This window comes from Balaenoptera acutorostrata, chromosome 20 (assembly GCF_949987535.1).
Source record: "Balaenoptera acutorostrata chromosome 20, mBalAcu1.1, whole genome shotgun sequence".
NCBI classification, from domain to species: Eukaryota; Metazoa; Chordata; class Mammalia; order Artiodactyla; family Balaenopteridae; genus Balaenoptera; species Balaenoptera acutorostrata.
This window is the reverse complement of record NC_080083.1, coordinates 16,020,320-16,036,531: the sequence shown is the minus strand read 5'-3', so window position 1 is coordinate 16,036,531 and position 16,212 is coordinate 16,020,320. Positions and strand designations below refer to the sequence as shown.

The 16,212-nt window shown below is 36.8% G+C and overlaps 1 protein-coding gene across 2 annotated transcripts in view; it reads left to right on the top strand.

Annotated features, from left to right (window-relative positions):
- TAOK1 (TAO kinase 1) overlaps positions 1–16,212 on the top strand; it is a 158,404-nt gene that overhangs the window by 21,961 nt on the left and 120,231 nt on the right. The window contains exon 2 of one of the 2 annotated variants that reach the window (XM_007183856.2): positions 13,914–14,025. The exons of the other annotated variant lie outside the window; for it this stretch is intronic. The gene's annotated coding sequence lies outside the window, so the exon portion shown is untranslated. The remainder of the gene's footprint in view (positions 1–13,913; positions 14,026–16,212) is intronic. 2 annotated transcript variants of the gene reach the window in all.

Genomic DNA, 16,212 nt, shown 5'->3' with positions numbered 1-16,212 from the left:
GTGTGCCAGGTACTATTCAAGATATGTATTTTAAGATATATTTTTTATTTCAATTTTTTACAACATCCCTGGAAGGTAGATGGCAGTTGCATTTTATAGAGGGGAAACTGATGCTCATGAGGTTAAATAACTTAAGATCACATAGCCAGTAAGTGGTGGGACCAGGAGTGTATGTAAAGCCTGAGCTAGTTGTACTCTATTTGGTTGAGTAGAACCTTCTTGGCAGTAGGGTAGAGGGAGGGAAAAAAACCCAAAATCTCTTTGATTGACTAATCAATCAAATATTGTTAATTCAACTTATTGTTAATTAGGCTTAAATGAATTAACAGTGGTATTGTTCTTGTAAATAACATTTTTTCCTCCAAGATTTTTCTGAAATTTCACAAGTGTAGAGTATTTAATTGCATTTTAAAGTTTCACAGATTAGAAGCTGCTGTTTGTTATTCATTTATTCTGTTTTTTACCGCTTTCTGTCTGATTTCTGCCTCTATCGCTCTACTTAACCTGTTCTCTAATTTTCTGAGTGTGAGAAACTTTCATCAGTTCAAATTTGTACATGAAATTCTAGTGTATGTGATTTATCTCTCTATTACTCCCCTTTCTTAGTGAGAATTTCCTTTCATGTATGTGAATTGCTAGTCATGGGGATGTTGGTAATTAGAATAAGAGGGAGTCTGGCTGTTGGGAATAGAAAAGTCAAGTAGAAGGCTGAGTCAGGAGTAGGGATTTTTGTAAGAAAACCTTAGGAAAGATTAAAGGAAACAAGTAAATCTCATCTGTAAAACTGTCTTCTTACCTCCATCGGAAGGAAAGGGCTTGTTTTTGAGAGGCTGACAGTACTTCGACGTGAAGTTAATGGGCAGAGCTAAAGCTCTCTGTAGTGGGCAAGGTCTGTGAAAAATAAGTTAGTCAAAACATTTCCATCATCCAAGCTGTCCTTGCATCCTGGGACCATGGTTGGCCTTTGGAAAATCAACTTTTGCCGTAAAAATCAAAAAGTTCTCAAATAATGGAAGAAAGTTAAATTATTTAGAATAAGTTATAAGAATACATGATGTAAAATTCAGAAGGTACAAAAAGATGGGGCTTTCCCTGCTGTCCAGTGGTTAAGATTCTGAGGTTCCACTGTAGGGGGCATGGGTTCCATCCCTGCTCGGGGAACTAAGATCCCACGTGCCATGAGTCGCGGCCAAAAAAAAAAAAAGAGAAGAAAGAAAAATACATAGTTAGCAAATTAACTGTATGGTGTGCATAGCTAATATAGGATATATAAATGTTATTAGTATTCTCTTAGTCATTTAGTGTGTCCAAAAACATATGAAAAAAGGTTTCTAAGAGCATAAATCTACTTGTGATGTCAGTCCTCCTGACCCTGTTTTCTTTTTTAATATCTCAAGTGCCTAAAACATCAATTTGTTTATTAGGTAGATTTTCAGGGAGCAGGACTTTGACTCTCAGAGAGGGAGACTCTCTCTCTGCAAAACACTGTGTTAAGTGTTAGAAAAAAAAATGTTCATAAAAGACAGGTTTAGAATTCACAAGAATAAATTCATGTGTGGTCCTTTATGCCCTCTGCTTCTTTGTAATACTTAACACTATTTATCATCTCCTTCCTTCTTAAAAAATTTATTTTACTGGTTCTCCTTTCTGACTGCCCCTAACTGTAGATGTCTCAGCACTTTATACTTTTCTTTATCTCTCTGGTTCTCTTTCTCTCTCTCCTCTTTCCAGTGCCTCTCCCATCCCCATCCTATATACCCAACTGCCTATCTGAGATGTCTTGTACTTCTTGGGTATCTATAGGCACATCAGATTCAACACATCTAAAATGAACTCATCTTTTTCATCCCCTTTCGCAAAAGGTTCCCCTTGTTTACCCACCTGTTTCAATGCTAGTAACACTTTTTTTTAAAGTCAGCTTACTTTACCAAGGTATAATTTACTTGCAGTAAAATTCACACATTTTTAGCATAGAGATCAGTGACTGTAACCATCAACCTAGTGAAGACGTAGAACATTATTATTTCATCTGAAAATTCCCTAGCAATCAGTCTCACTCCACTCTTATTCTTAGGCAGCCAGTGATGTGATTTCTGTTACTATGAATTAGATTTGTCTTTCCTAGAGTTTCGTAGAAATGGAATCACACAATATGTGTTTTTGTGCTTGGCTTCTTTCTCTTGGCATAATGTCTGTGATATTTATCCATTTTGTTGCATGTATCAGCAGTTCATTTCTTCTGTTCCTTAGTAATATTCCTGAGTTTGGATATACCATAATTTATTAATTCACTTGTTGATTGATATTTGAATCTTTTCCAGTTTTTGACTTTTATGAGTAAAACTGTTATGAATATTTGTGTACAAGTCTTTTATGGACATTTATTTTTATTTCTGTTAATAACCTTTCTAAAGTCTTGCAGCTAGAAACTGGGATTGTTTTGATTCTTTTAATCTCTTTCCTCACCTATATTCATCCAACAGATTGTGAAGTCATGGGGTTTCTTCCTTTGAAATATGTTTAACCCTTTGTTCTCTTTTCCAGGGATCTTTAACAGTGTTGTGAGAAGCTTCTTTTTTTTTTTTTTGAAGCCTTATTTTAGGAGTAAGGGATAGAAGGGTGATTATGCAAATGGAGTCTTTGCTGAGTGAGGTTTATAGTCAGGTGGAAATGCTGACTGAAATTGGTGAGAGGATGGTACTGACATTGAAGTTACAGGATGGGGAAAAGGGATGTGGCTGCTGAATGCTCTCCATCCCTGGTAAAGCACTGTTTTAGTGCCTGTTTTTGTTGGTAGGTTGAGATTGCCATTTTTTAGTTTGTTTTGATTTTTGTTTTGTTGTATATTCATGGGTATATATGTAGTGTGAGTGGTGAAAAAGAAAGGGTTTTTTCACGGATATTCTCATTATGTGACTACTTAACCCGGGCCTTGGCTTCATCATCGGTAAAATGGGGATAATAATAATACCTGTCACATAGCGTTGTTAAGAAGATTAGATGCATTATTATATGTAAAGCTCTTAGAACAGTACCTGGCATGTTGTATTCTATAAGTGTTAGCTAGTATGATTATCTTAATTCTAAGTTACTTAAAAGGCTGTCTTTTTCTCTCCCATTTCAGTTCCTCTTACATAATACTGTAAGATTTATCTCCAAACACACCACTCTGCCTACCTGTTCAAAGCTATAAAGCTGCTGTATTATTTGGCAACTATTTGTGTGTCCTTTTTTTCAATTGTGGTAAAATATACAAACAGTAAAGTGCACAAATTAAATTTTACAAATGTATCTACCACTCAGACTAAGCTATAAAATTTCTAACATTACAGAAGCTTCCCTCTTGTCTCTTTCCCTTCAGTAATCACTCCTCCCACATCTGTTTTGACTTCTTTACTATAGATTATTTTTGCAAATATGTCCTTTTTAATTTTTTTTATTTTTCATTTATTTTAAAAAATGTTTATTTATTTGGCTGTGTCAGGTCTTAGTTGTGGCAGGCGGGATCTTTTGTCGTGGCGAGCAGGCTCTCTAGTTGTGGCTTGCGGGCTCAGTAGTTGTGGTACGTGGGCTTAGTTGCTCCGCGGCATGTGGGATCTTCCCAGACCAGGGCTTGAACCCGTGTCCCCTGCATTGGCAGGAGGATTCTTAAGCACTGCACCACCAGGGAAGCCCTACTGGTTGGTTTTGATATTGTCTAGTTATGTCAGATGAAAGCAAGTTGGTTCAAGCTTGATAAGTAAGAATGCTTTATCTATGTCAAGTTCCTCTTCCCACATGAATTATTGTATATATTTGGATATTGGTACTTGGAGGATTATTATACCTTACTGTTAATGATTTGCTAAGATAATTATATCTTTTAATGTATGGTCAAAACTGACATTTCTCCCCCTAAAGTTTTACATATTTTAAAGGATATTTTGCCCCTCTTTTTTGGTAATCGTCCTTTTACTTAAAGAAGTATTAGAATAATTGCTTAGAATAAAATGCATCTCTCAATTTGCTAATATTCTGGCATACCATAAAAATTCATTAACTGCAAAGGAATAAGTATTGTGAAAATTTAATATTCCTTCCATAGGATTAATTATAAAAATCAAAGTAAATGCTGGAATATCATTTTGATACATAGCTATTGGGTAAGGGCTTGTAAGTTTGGTGATTTTACTAAAGAGTCAGGAATTTTTTTTTTTTTTAATTTTTATTGGAATATAGTTGATTTACAATGTTGTGTTAGTTTCAGGTGTACAGCAGAGTGAATCAGTTATGCATATACATATATCCACTCTTTTTTAGATTCTTTTCCCATATAGGCCATTACAGAGTATTGAGTAGAGTTACCTTTGCTATAATAGGTCCTTATTAGTTATCTATTTTATATGTAGTAGTGTGTATATGTCAATCCCAATCTCCCAATTTATTCCCCCCGCCGTCCCCCCTGGTAACCATAAGTTTGTTTTCTACATCTGTGACTGTTTCTGTTTTGTAAATAAGTTCATTTGTACCATTTTTAGATTCCACATATAAGCGATATCATATGATATTTGTCTTTCTCTATGTGACTTATGCTTCACTCAGTATGACAGTCTCTGGGTCCACCCATGTTGCTGCAAATGGCATTATTTTGTTCTTTGTTACGGCTGCGTAATGTTCTGTTGTATATATGTACCACATCTTCTTTATCCACTGCTCTGTCAATGGACATTTAGGTTGCTTCCATGTCTTGGCTATTGTAAATAGTGCTGCAGTGAACATTGGAGTGCATGTATCTTTTCGAATTATGGTTTTCACTGGATATATGCCCAGGAGTGGGATTGCTGGATCATATGGTAGTTTTGTATTTAGTTTTTTAAGGAACCTCCATACCGTTCTCCCTAATGGTTGTACCAATTTACATTCCCACCAACGGTGTAGGAGGGTTCCCTTTTCTCCACACCCTCTCCAGCATTTATTGTTTGTAGATGTTTTGATGATGGCCAGGAATTTTTTATAATTTTTTTCTCAGTTTTATTGAGATATAATTGACATGTAATGTACTTTTAAAATTTTTATAATAATTTTTGGCTTACAGAAAAGTTACAAAGTTAGTAGAGTGTTCAGGTATGCCCTTCATCTAGCTTCCCCTAATCTTTCATAACTATAAAATAATTACCAAGACAAGGAAATCAACATTGTTATAATCCTGTGATCTTAACCTCAGCCCTCCTTTGAATTTTACATTTTTTCGCTAATAACCCTTTTCTGTTTCAGGACTTCACTCTACAGTTTGTTGTAAGTCCTTGTTCTCCTCCAGTCTGTTGGTGGAACCTCAGTCTTTCCTTGTCATTCATGACTTTGACACTTTTTTTTTAACCTTGCCATGTTTAATGAGTACTGGTCAGTTACTTTTAAAATGCCTCTCAATTTGGGCTTCTTTGGGGACTTCTCTGGTGGTCCTGTGGTTAAGACTCCATGCTTCCATTGCAGGGGGCACAGGTTTGATCCCTGGTCGGGAACTAAGATCCCACATGCTGCGTGACACGGCCAAAAAATTAAAAAAAATAAAATAAAATACACACATTGAATTAAAATACGTTACAACACTAACAAAAATTTGGGGCTTCTTTGGTGTTTTCTCATGATTAGACTGAGGATATGTTTTTGCTAAGAATATTGCAGAGTGTACTGTGGCCTTCTCAGTGCATCATATCAGGGATATGATACATGATGTTGGTATGTTCTACTGTTGACGTTAACGTGGTTTTTTTGCTTAAGGTGGTATCTGTTGCATTTCTCTACTGTGATTTTCCCCTTTATAATTAATAAATATCCTGAGACTGTGTGTTTAATAGTACTTTTGTCAAAACTAAGAAAACTGATGTGAAACAACAAGGTCTTACTGTATAGCGCAGGGAACTATATTCAATATCCTGTAATAAACCATAATGGGAAAGAATATGTATATATATGTATAACTGAATCACTTTGGTGTACACCGTGAAGTAACACAACATTGTAAATCAATCAACTATACCTCAATTAAAAAAAAGAAAGAAAGAAAGAAACTGACATGAGTATATTACTTATTAACTCACAGACTTTATTTGGATTTCACCAGTTTTTCCATTAATGTTCTCTTTCTGTCAGTCTCCTCTGGAATATGATAGTTTCTCAGTCCTTTATGCCCTTCTTGTTTGGAAGAATGTCCTCCAGTCTAGGTTTGTCTGATGTTTTTCTCATGATTAGCCTGAAATTATGGGTTTTGGGGAAGAATACTGTAGAGGTGTAGCGCTTTTTTTTTTTTTTTTTTTTGGCCTTGCGTGGCATGTGGGATCTTATCGAACCGCACCCCGTGCAGTAGAAGCACAGAGTCTTAACCACTAGACCGCCAGGGATGTCCCTGTAGTGCCTTTCTTATCACATCATATCAGGAGGTACAAGATAGCCACATGACAACACTGATGATGTTAGCCTTCCTCCCTTGGGTAATGTAGTGTTTGCCAGGTTTCACCACTGTGAAGTTACTAATTTTCCCTTTCCCTACTCTATTCTTGGGAAGTGAGTCACTAAGTCTAGCCCATCCCTTAAATGGGGAGGAGATTCATGTGATTTTGGTTTGCATTTCCTTGATGTCTCTTCATATGCTTACGTGCCATCTATACTTTTCTTCAGCTAAGTGTCTGTTCAGATTATTTGCCCATCTCCATTTTAAAATTGGGCTGTTTGTTATTATTTAGTTATGATTGTTTGTTATTATTTAGTTATGAATTCTTTATTTATTTGTATATAAGCCTTTTATTAGGTAGATACATGTTTTGCCAGTATTATCTCTCAGTCTGTGGCTTGGTTTTTTGTTTTCTTAACAGTATCTTTTAAAGAGAAGAAGTTTTCAATTTTGATGAAGTCTACTTTATCAATTTCTTTTATGGGTTGTGCTTTTGGTTTTATATCTAAGAACTTTTTCCATAAACTAAGGTCACAAAATTTTTTTTTTTAATGTATTTATTTTTGGCTGAGTTGGGTCTTTGTTGCTGCTCACAGGCTTTCTCTAGTTGCAGAGAGTAGGGGCTACTCTTCTCTTCGTTGCAGTGCGTGGGCTTCTCATTGTGTTGGCTTCTCTGTTCTCTTCTTGAGCACGGGCTTTAGGCGCGCGGGCTTCAGTAGTTGTGGCGCATGGGCTTCAGTAGTTGTGGCGCACAGGCTTAGTTGCTCCGCGGCATGTGGGATCTTCCCAGACCAGGGCTTGAACCCGTATCTCCTGCATTGGCAGGTGGATTCTTAACTACTGCGCCACCAGGGAAACCCCTGTTATTACCTTCTTTATGCTTGTGTTTAATTTGCTCTTTTCTTGTTTGTTTCTTAAGTTGGAAGCTTACGGTACTGATTTCAAATCTTTCTTTTTTCCTCTTTTTTTTCTTTTATATTTTGGCTGTACTGCACAGCACGTGGGATCTTAGTTCCCTGACCAGGGATCAAACCCACATCCTCTGCATTGGCAGTGAGGGATCTTAACCACTGGACTGCCAGGGAAGTCCCCTCTTGTTTTCTAATATAAGGATTTAATGTTATAAAATTTCCCTTTAAGTACTTCTTTGGCTGTGAACCACAGAGTTTGATATATCATGTTTTCACTTTTATTCAGTTCAGAATATTTTCTAATTTCCCTTGTGTCCTGCTCTTTGATCAATCGTGTCATTTAGAAATATGTTGTTTCATACACAAATGTGCAGCAATGTTCCTAATTTAATTTTTAATTTAATTCTGTGTGGTCAGAGAACACACTTTGTATGAATTTAATTCTTTTATATTTACTGAAACTTGTTTTATGGCCCAGTGTATAGTCTAGATTGGTTAATGGTCCATAAAGCTTAAGAAGAATATGTATTCTGCATTTATTGATCGTGTGGTTTTTAAATGTGAATTAGGTCAAATTATTTTGAGTGTTAAGTTTCTGTACACCTGTTGCTTTTCTGTACTTGTTCTCTCAATTATAGAGAGGAATGTTGAAATGTCAACTATAATTATTCATTTCTCTATTTTTCTTTTCAGTTTTGCTTCATGTATTTTGAACCTTTGTTATTAGGTGCATACCCATTTAGGATTGTTGTATATCCTTGATGAATTGTCCTTTTCTCATTGTGAAATATCCCTTTTTTTCTTTGGTAACTTTCCTTTTCTGGAAGGTCCTTTGGTAATATGGCTACTCCAGCAATCTTTAAACATTTTTTGAAAATTGTGTTAACATATGCATAACACAAAATGTACCATTTTAACCATTTTTAAGTGTACAATTCAGTAGCATTAAGTACACTCACAATGTTGTGCAACCATAGCCACTATTCGTATCCAGAACTTTATCATCCCAAACAGAAGGTATGTATCTATTAAAAAATAACTCCCATTCCCCCTCCCCCAGCCTCTGATAATCTCTATTCTGCTTTTTGTCTCTATGAATTTGCGTATTCTAGGTACCTCATATAAATTGAGTCACACAGTATTTGTCCTTTTGTGTTTGGCTTATTTCACTTAGCATAATGTTTTCATGGCTGATTCATGTTGTTGTATGTCTCAGAGTTTCATTCCTTTTTAAAAGCCTGAATTATATTTCATTGTATGTATATATCACATGTTTATCTGTTCATCTGTTGATAGACATTTGGGTTGTTTCCACCTTTTGGCTATTGTGAATAATGCTGTTTCGAACATTGGTATGTGTATCTTTGAGTCCCTGCTTTCAGTTCTTTTGGGTGTATACCTAAGGCTACCCTGGTACTCTTAACAGTGTTTGCATGGTATGTCTTTTTTTTTTTTTTTTAATAAATTTATTTATTTTTGGTTGCATGTGGGCTTTGTTGCTGTGTGCAGGCTTTCTCTAGTTGCAGCAAGCAGGGGCTCCTCTTCGTTGTGGTGCACGGGCTTCTCATTGTTGTGACTTCTCTTGTTGCGGAGCACGGGCTCTAGGTGCACAGGCTTCAGTAGTTGTGGCACGTGGGCTCTAGAGCTCAGGCCCAGTAGTTGTGGCACACGGGCTTAGTTGCTCTGCGGCATGTGGGGTCTTCACGGACCAGGGCTTGAACCTGTGTCCCCTGCCTTGGCAGGCGGATTCTTAACCACTGCACCACCAGGGAAGCCCTATGAGAGACACTTGTAGGTATGTAAGATTCAAAGATAAATAAGGTAGCTTCTTCCTTTAAGGAACTCACCTAGTGGTTAGGTGAGATAGATATGTAAACAAATAATTCAGTACAGTGAGATGATGTAAGTGCTAATTGAGTATAAGCAAATTTAATGGAAGTATCACACACAGAGAAAATCAATTAATTTTGCCTGGAAGAAGAACTGGGTTGGGAAAAGTTTCCCAGTGGAGATGACAACCAGAAATTGAAATGGAGAGGAGTTTGGCATGAAGTGTACTTAATAATTTTGAGCACTGTGTTTTCTGCACATATTTCATTTAACCCTCACAAAACCCCCATGACATAGGTGTTATCATTTCCCCTATTTTAGAGATGGGAAAGCTGAGGTCAGAGAGATTAAGTTACTTGCCCAACAAGTTAACTGCCGACAGTAAGTATGTTGGCAGATCCAGTTTTAGGACTTAAATAATATGATTTCAGAACCTGTGTTTTTAGTCTCTGTGTGTTCAGAGCTCTGTAGAAAGAGGAGCATAGTGATAAACTGAGAGGCTCATGTCGTCAGAGCACAGGAAGGAGATGAGGCTAAAGAGGTAGGTAGTGTCAGACCATTCAGTTTCTTGAATGTCATGGTAAGGATTTTTATTTGAACCCAAGTTAAGTGTAAAGGCATCGAGCACTTAAAGAGAGGGAATGGCATAATCAGATTTGCGTTCTGAAAGGTCATTCTGGTTGTAATAGACGAAATGAATTGGAGGGGGGCCGAGAGTGGATGCAGTGGCACCCTTTAGGAGTTTGTTATAATAAGTAGCCGGGTAAGGTAAAGTAATATCCTGGAGAGAATAAGTAGGTGATTGTGGAGATGGAGGAAAGTGGACTGATTTAAGAAAGATATAAAAGGACAAAACTACAAGACATGGTGATGGATTGGGTTATGAGTGAAGGAAAGGGAAGTGTCAAAAAATAACTCTTAGGTTTCTGAATTGCCCAATTGGGTACATTAGATTGGTTCATTTTATTTTACATATGACACACAGAAAGAAGATTGGTTTGAGAGATTAGATTATGTTGAGTTAGAAGTGCCTTTGAGATATTCAAGTGGAGATGTCAAACACATGGTGTTAATAGTACCTTTGAACTTTCTATGTAGTAAATAAATAAGCTTGCCCATTCTTTTGTTCCTAATAACATAACTTTTTCAGGGCTTCATCACAGTTGTAATCTCTTGAGTTACTGGTAATAAAAAAGAAAGTAAATAGAGTTTGACTCTTAATCATTAGAGCTAATAAAAGAATGTGAAAAGATTCTGCAGTCTAGAAGGCCACAAGGCAAGTATATTAGGACAGTTCTCCTTTGGAGGATGACAGAACCAAGAATAAATCCTGGAGAAAGACTAGTGAAAAGAAGGCACAAAGGGCTAATCTAAGTCTAAAATAACAATTTAAAAGTAATCTGTTTTGAATATTGAAGTTAAATATTTCCTTCCTTTTGGTAACAAAGGAACTATTCCTGGCTTATCTAAACTACAATTACCCAAATTACTGTAGATCTGCAATGGGAATAGCTATACCGGAAGGGAAGTGTTTTTTCTTTATTTCCCCATCACATTTGATGATGAGCTGATAAATCACCAGAGTTTTGCTTTATATTTTGGGCATATTGGGTATTTTAATTATTTTAAAATTTTCTTGAAAAACAGAAGAGGTCTGATTAATAGTTCTTAAATAAGTTAAAAACTATCCTCAAAAAAAAACCAAAACTATTCTCAAGTTGTTAGATTTTTATTGTTGAGCTTAGATCAGTGGTTCCTCTTTATCAGAAAATATATTGCCACTTTTGAAAGTGTTGTGATACTGAACTAACAAGACTAAGCTTTTGTTGCAGATTTTTAAACTTCTAGGTATTGTAATACTGGCATTTGTGTTACTGATATTTTAAAGTTCTCTGGAAAAAAAGTAGTTTTAAAAGTAATTCAGGTATAGGGACTTCCCTGGTGGCGCAGTGGTTAAGAATCCGCCTGCCAATGCAGGGGACATGGGTTTGAGCCCTGATCTGGGAAGATCCCACATGCCGTGGAGCAACTAAGCCCGTGTGGCACAACTACTGAGCCTGCGCTCTAGAGCCCGCGAGCCACAACTACTGAAGCCCACGCGCCTAGAGCCCATGCTCCTCAACAAGAGAAGCCACTGCAATGAGAAGCCGGCACATCGCAATGAAGAGTGGCCCCTGCTCGCCACAGCTAGAGAAAGCCTGTGCACAGTAACAAAGACCCAACGCAGCCAAAAATAAATAAATAAATATATTTTTTTTAAAAGTAATTCATGTATAGATGTAGACCATTTGGAAGATAAAAACCTGATTTTTTACCACCTAGAAATATCACTGTGTATTTTTCCTTTACTATTGCTTCTCTGTATCTTTAATGTGTAGGCAGTATATAGAGTAGTAGTTAAGAATGGGGATTCTAGAATTAAACCTCCTGAGTTCAGATTTCTGTTCTACCACTTATTAGCTGTGTGATTTTAGCAAATCACTTAATTTCTCTGAATCTTGAGTTTCACATCTTTAATGTGGGGATAATAAAAGTAAACATTATTCTTTGCTTTGTGCCAGGTACTTTGCTAAGTATATTATATGTAAAATCTTAATTTTCATAACATCTCTACCTAGGAGCTACTTAGTGCCTTTAAGAGAATAAATTAAATAATGGATGTAATATACTTAGTATAGTGCTTAAGGCACAATAATAAACATTACTTATTTTTTTTCAAAATTGCATTTATACAATATAGTCAGCCTGTTATTAAAGCTTTTATTGTGGCAACATCCCCATGCCATTAATATTCTTGGAAAATGAAAATTTTTAAATGGCTTTAAAGAAGTTCATCAAATGGATTCATTTAGTCACCTCTCTAGTGATAGACCTTTAGATCATTAAATGGTGTTATGAACATATTTGTTATGATTATTTCTTTAATTCCCAGAGGTAGAATTGAGTCAAAGGGCAGGAATATTTTTAAGGTTCTTTTTGTGTGTGTGTGTGCTGTGTTGGATCTTCATTGCAGGTTCTTGATACCTTTTCCTGCATTGCTTTCCAGAAATGTGAATCACTGTACATTCTTATTTCTCATACATTCTTTTTTAAAATATTTATTTATTTATTTGGCTGTGCCAGGTCTTAGTTGTGGCACACGGGATCTTTATTGCAGCATGCAGGCTCTTTAGTTGTGGCATGCGGGATCTGGTTCCCTGACAAGGGATCAAACCTGGGCCCCCTGTATCGGGAGCGCAGAGTCTTAACCACTGGAGCACCAGGGAAGTCCCTATTATTATTGTCTGAGTAATTTTACTTCTTGTCTTTGTTTCCTCAGCTAAAAGTATAGGCTTTACTTCCATGGTTTCTTTCAGTTCCAAATTCTATTTCTGTAACCTTGGAGTAGGGTTAAGTTTTAAATTATTGTAGGTTGATTAATTTTTGTATCTTTGATGACATTTTAGCAGTCTTTGACATCTAATTAATTTCAGTAGTTTATCAGATTAATTATATGGAAAAGTAAAGAATGTTTATTTAGTTCATCTTAAAATGAAAAGAGACTGACCAACAAACTCCAAGTGTTGGTGAGGATGTTAACAACATATATTGCTGGTGGGAAATCAAAATGTTGTGGCCAGTTTGTACTCAGAAAGTTAAATGTGTGTTTACCAGCAATCCCTATCCTAGGAATTTACCTAAGATAAATGCAAACACATGTGCTAACAAAAGACACGTACAAATAATATTCACAACTGCTTTATTCATATTAGCCAAAAAATGGAAAAACTCAAGTGAACATCAACTGATGAATGGATAAACAAATTGTATTATATCCATACACTTGAATGCTACTCAGCAATAACGTCGATGAATCTGAAAGGCATTATACTAAATGAAAAAAGCCAACCACCAAAGGCTGTATGATTCCATTTATAAGAAGTTCTAGAAAAGACAAAACTATAGTGACAAAAATTGGATCAAGGGTATTGGGAACTTTTTGGGGGTGATGGAAATATTCTTGATTGTGGTGGTGATATCAAGACTGTATATACATGTATCAGAACTGTACCTTTAAAATGGGTGGATCTTACTGAACATAAATTATATGTCAGTGAACCCTATTAGAAGGTATTTAGAACAGTTATTTGGGTTAAGTAGCAAATTAATATTTATTGATATATCCCAGAGAACTATATAATTGGTATCTTATGATTAAGGAATTTGCAATATTATTAGAAAGAAAATACAGTTTACAGAGTCATTATATCTCTTAGAAAATAATACTGAACCTCAGATACAAATATGGTCAGTTCTGCTATAATACAACATGTGTGTTCCTAAAAAATCACTATGTTATGCTAAATTATGTAGTTAAAACTACGGGGCTTATGGGAAAAATGGGGCTAGGAGCACAACACTCAAAAACTTTAGTGTCACATAAAAAAAGATAGGAACCTAATAAAAACAGCATAGTTTTACACATATTAAATGATTAATAAATACATAAATATTACAATAAATACAGAACTTACTGAAAGAGACCTTAAGTTTGTTGTGGAAGTTGATTTAGTGGGAGTTATTGTGAAGTGACCAAAGACGGGTTATCTAAAATCAGATAGAAAATTTTAACACCAGATGTGGTTGGGTATGCATAACACATGCAGGGAACTGAGGTAGCTAATATATGTTTAAGGTGTGTGTGTATGTTTTGTGTATTCTTATATGGCTTGGTGTTTTAAAATGTAGGTTTTACTGTTTTTCAGGTATGATGAGCCCAACAGTTCAGAAGATGACTGCATTGAAAAGATAGTTTGTTTCAGTTCCCGAGAGGAGGTGGGACACCAAGCCATCTAGGGCCACACAGGGAAGCACCAGGTTGGTCAGGAGGCAGAGGGAGCAGGAGGAAAATATGGCAAGAACCTTTATTGTGGTTTCTGTGGGAGGAAATGGGCGAGGCAGGTTAAGCAGTTTTAGGATTGGCTACTTTTAATAATTCAGTGGTCTCTGAGCTATAGGGGCTGTCCTAAGGGTCTGGTACCTGGCTCTGGAGTGATTAGGGCAGGGGAATATTGGCCTGGAGTGTAAGAGCTAGGTAAAGGAGGTAGTTGGAAGTATGGATTTTGGATTGATTGGTTTACATATGAAAGATATGATCTCAGGTTAGTTGTTTGCTGTCTCTAAGAATTGATTGGCCCTAAGAGGACCAGAACATTGAAAATACAGAAAATAAGAAAACACAGTTAATAGACTTGGTTCAGCTGGGTGCAGTTTGCTGCACTCATCTCGTGTTTCTCAGGGATGAAATTGCACATAAGTAAATGCATAATTCACATTGTACTACAGTTGTTTTCAAAATAAATGTTATAGCAGAACTGACTGTACAAAGTAGGATACAGTATTTGAGTCACTATTCCCTCCTTTGCAAAATTAATTATGCAAATTCTATTATATAAATTTTACATTAGTGTAATTCCTTGAGACATGACTGTATTTGTAAGCAAAACAATTTAATGGTAGATTTGATCTTGGGAAAGTAATCACGGATTTAAATTTAAATTTTAACTTAGAGAAAAATTTTGTCTTAGAGTACATGCTTAGTGTAATTCAAGCAATTAAGCTGGGTAATATGTAGGGGTGAGAGACAAGATGGTGGAGTAGAAGGACCTTGAGCTCACCTCCTCTCACGAGCACACCAAAATCACAACTAACTGCTGAACAAACCATCAATAAAAAAGACTGGAACCTACCAAAAAGGTATTCTACATCCAAAGACATTAAGAAGAAACCACAATGAGACAGCTGGTAGGAGGGGTGCACTTGCGATATAATCAAATCCCATACCACCTGATTGGGCAACCCACAAAATGGAGAATAATTATATTGCAGAAGTTCTCCCATAGGAGCGAGAGCTCTAAGCCTCACATCAGGCTCCCAATCCTAGGCGTCCAGCATTGGGAGGAGGAGCCCCCAGAGCGTTTGGCTTTGAAGGCCAGCAGGGCTTGATTACAGGAGCTCAGTAGGACTGGAGGAAACACAGACTCCACTCTTGGAGGGTGCACACCAGGACCCAGGGCAAAAGTAGACTTCCTAGGAGCCAGACCTACCAGCTGGTCTTGGAGGGTCTCCTGGGGAGGTAGGGGGTGGCTGTGTCTCACCCTGGGACATGGACGCTGGTGGCAGAGATATCAGGTAGTGTTCATCTGTGAACTCTTGCTTGAGGCAGACATCTTGCTTGGGTCATTAGCACCAAGACCTGGCCCCACCCAGCAGCATGTAGGGTCCAGTGCCAGGATGCCTCAGGCCAAACAACCAACAGGGTGGGAACACAACCCCACCCTTCAGCAGACAGGCTGCCTGAAGACTTCCTGAGCCCACAGCCACCTCTAGACACGGGCCTTGACATGACCCTGCCCACCAGAGGGCCTAGACCCAGCTCCACCCACCAATAGGCAGACACTGGCCCCTCCCACCAAGAAGTCTGCACAAGCTTCTAGACCAGCCTCACCCAATAGGGGGCAGACACCAGAAGTAAGATGGGTAATATGTAGGAAGCAGATAGCTTTGAAGTTATTTTGAAATGTACATGGAAATAACTGTATATGCTTAATAAAATTATTTTTATTTGTAAAAAAAATGAATTATCTGCTTTTATAATTGGAATGAGTTTAAAAATAATCTACCCTTACCTAAACTTGCATAGAGTCTTAGAAATAAATGAAATGATAGGGTATTTAAATAGTCATTCAACAAACTGTTTTTTTTTTTGATTGGCTGTGTGAAACTGTTAGGCTCTACGTATGCAGGAGCTCCAGAAACTTATGATACCGCCTGGGAATATAAGGCATGTAAACAACGACATTAAAAATATGTATTAAAATAGAGATACAAAATGAAAATTTATACAGTAAAGAGAAAGGAATCACTGATTTCAAATTGAAGTTCTGAAGCTGTATTTGAAATAGTAGGATAGGTTGGTTAAGAATGTAGACAGTATTTCAGGTGTCATGGAGGCTTTTGCTGGACATTGCTATGATTAAGGGATAGATACACTAAGAGAAAAGA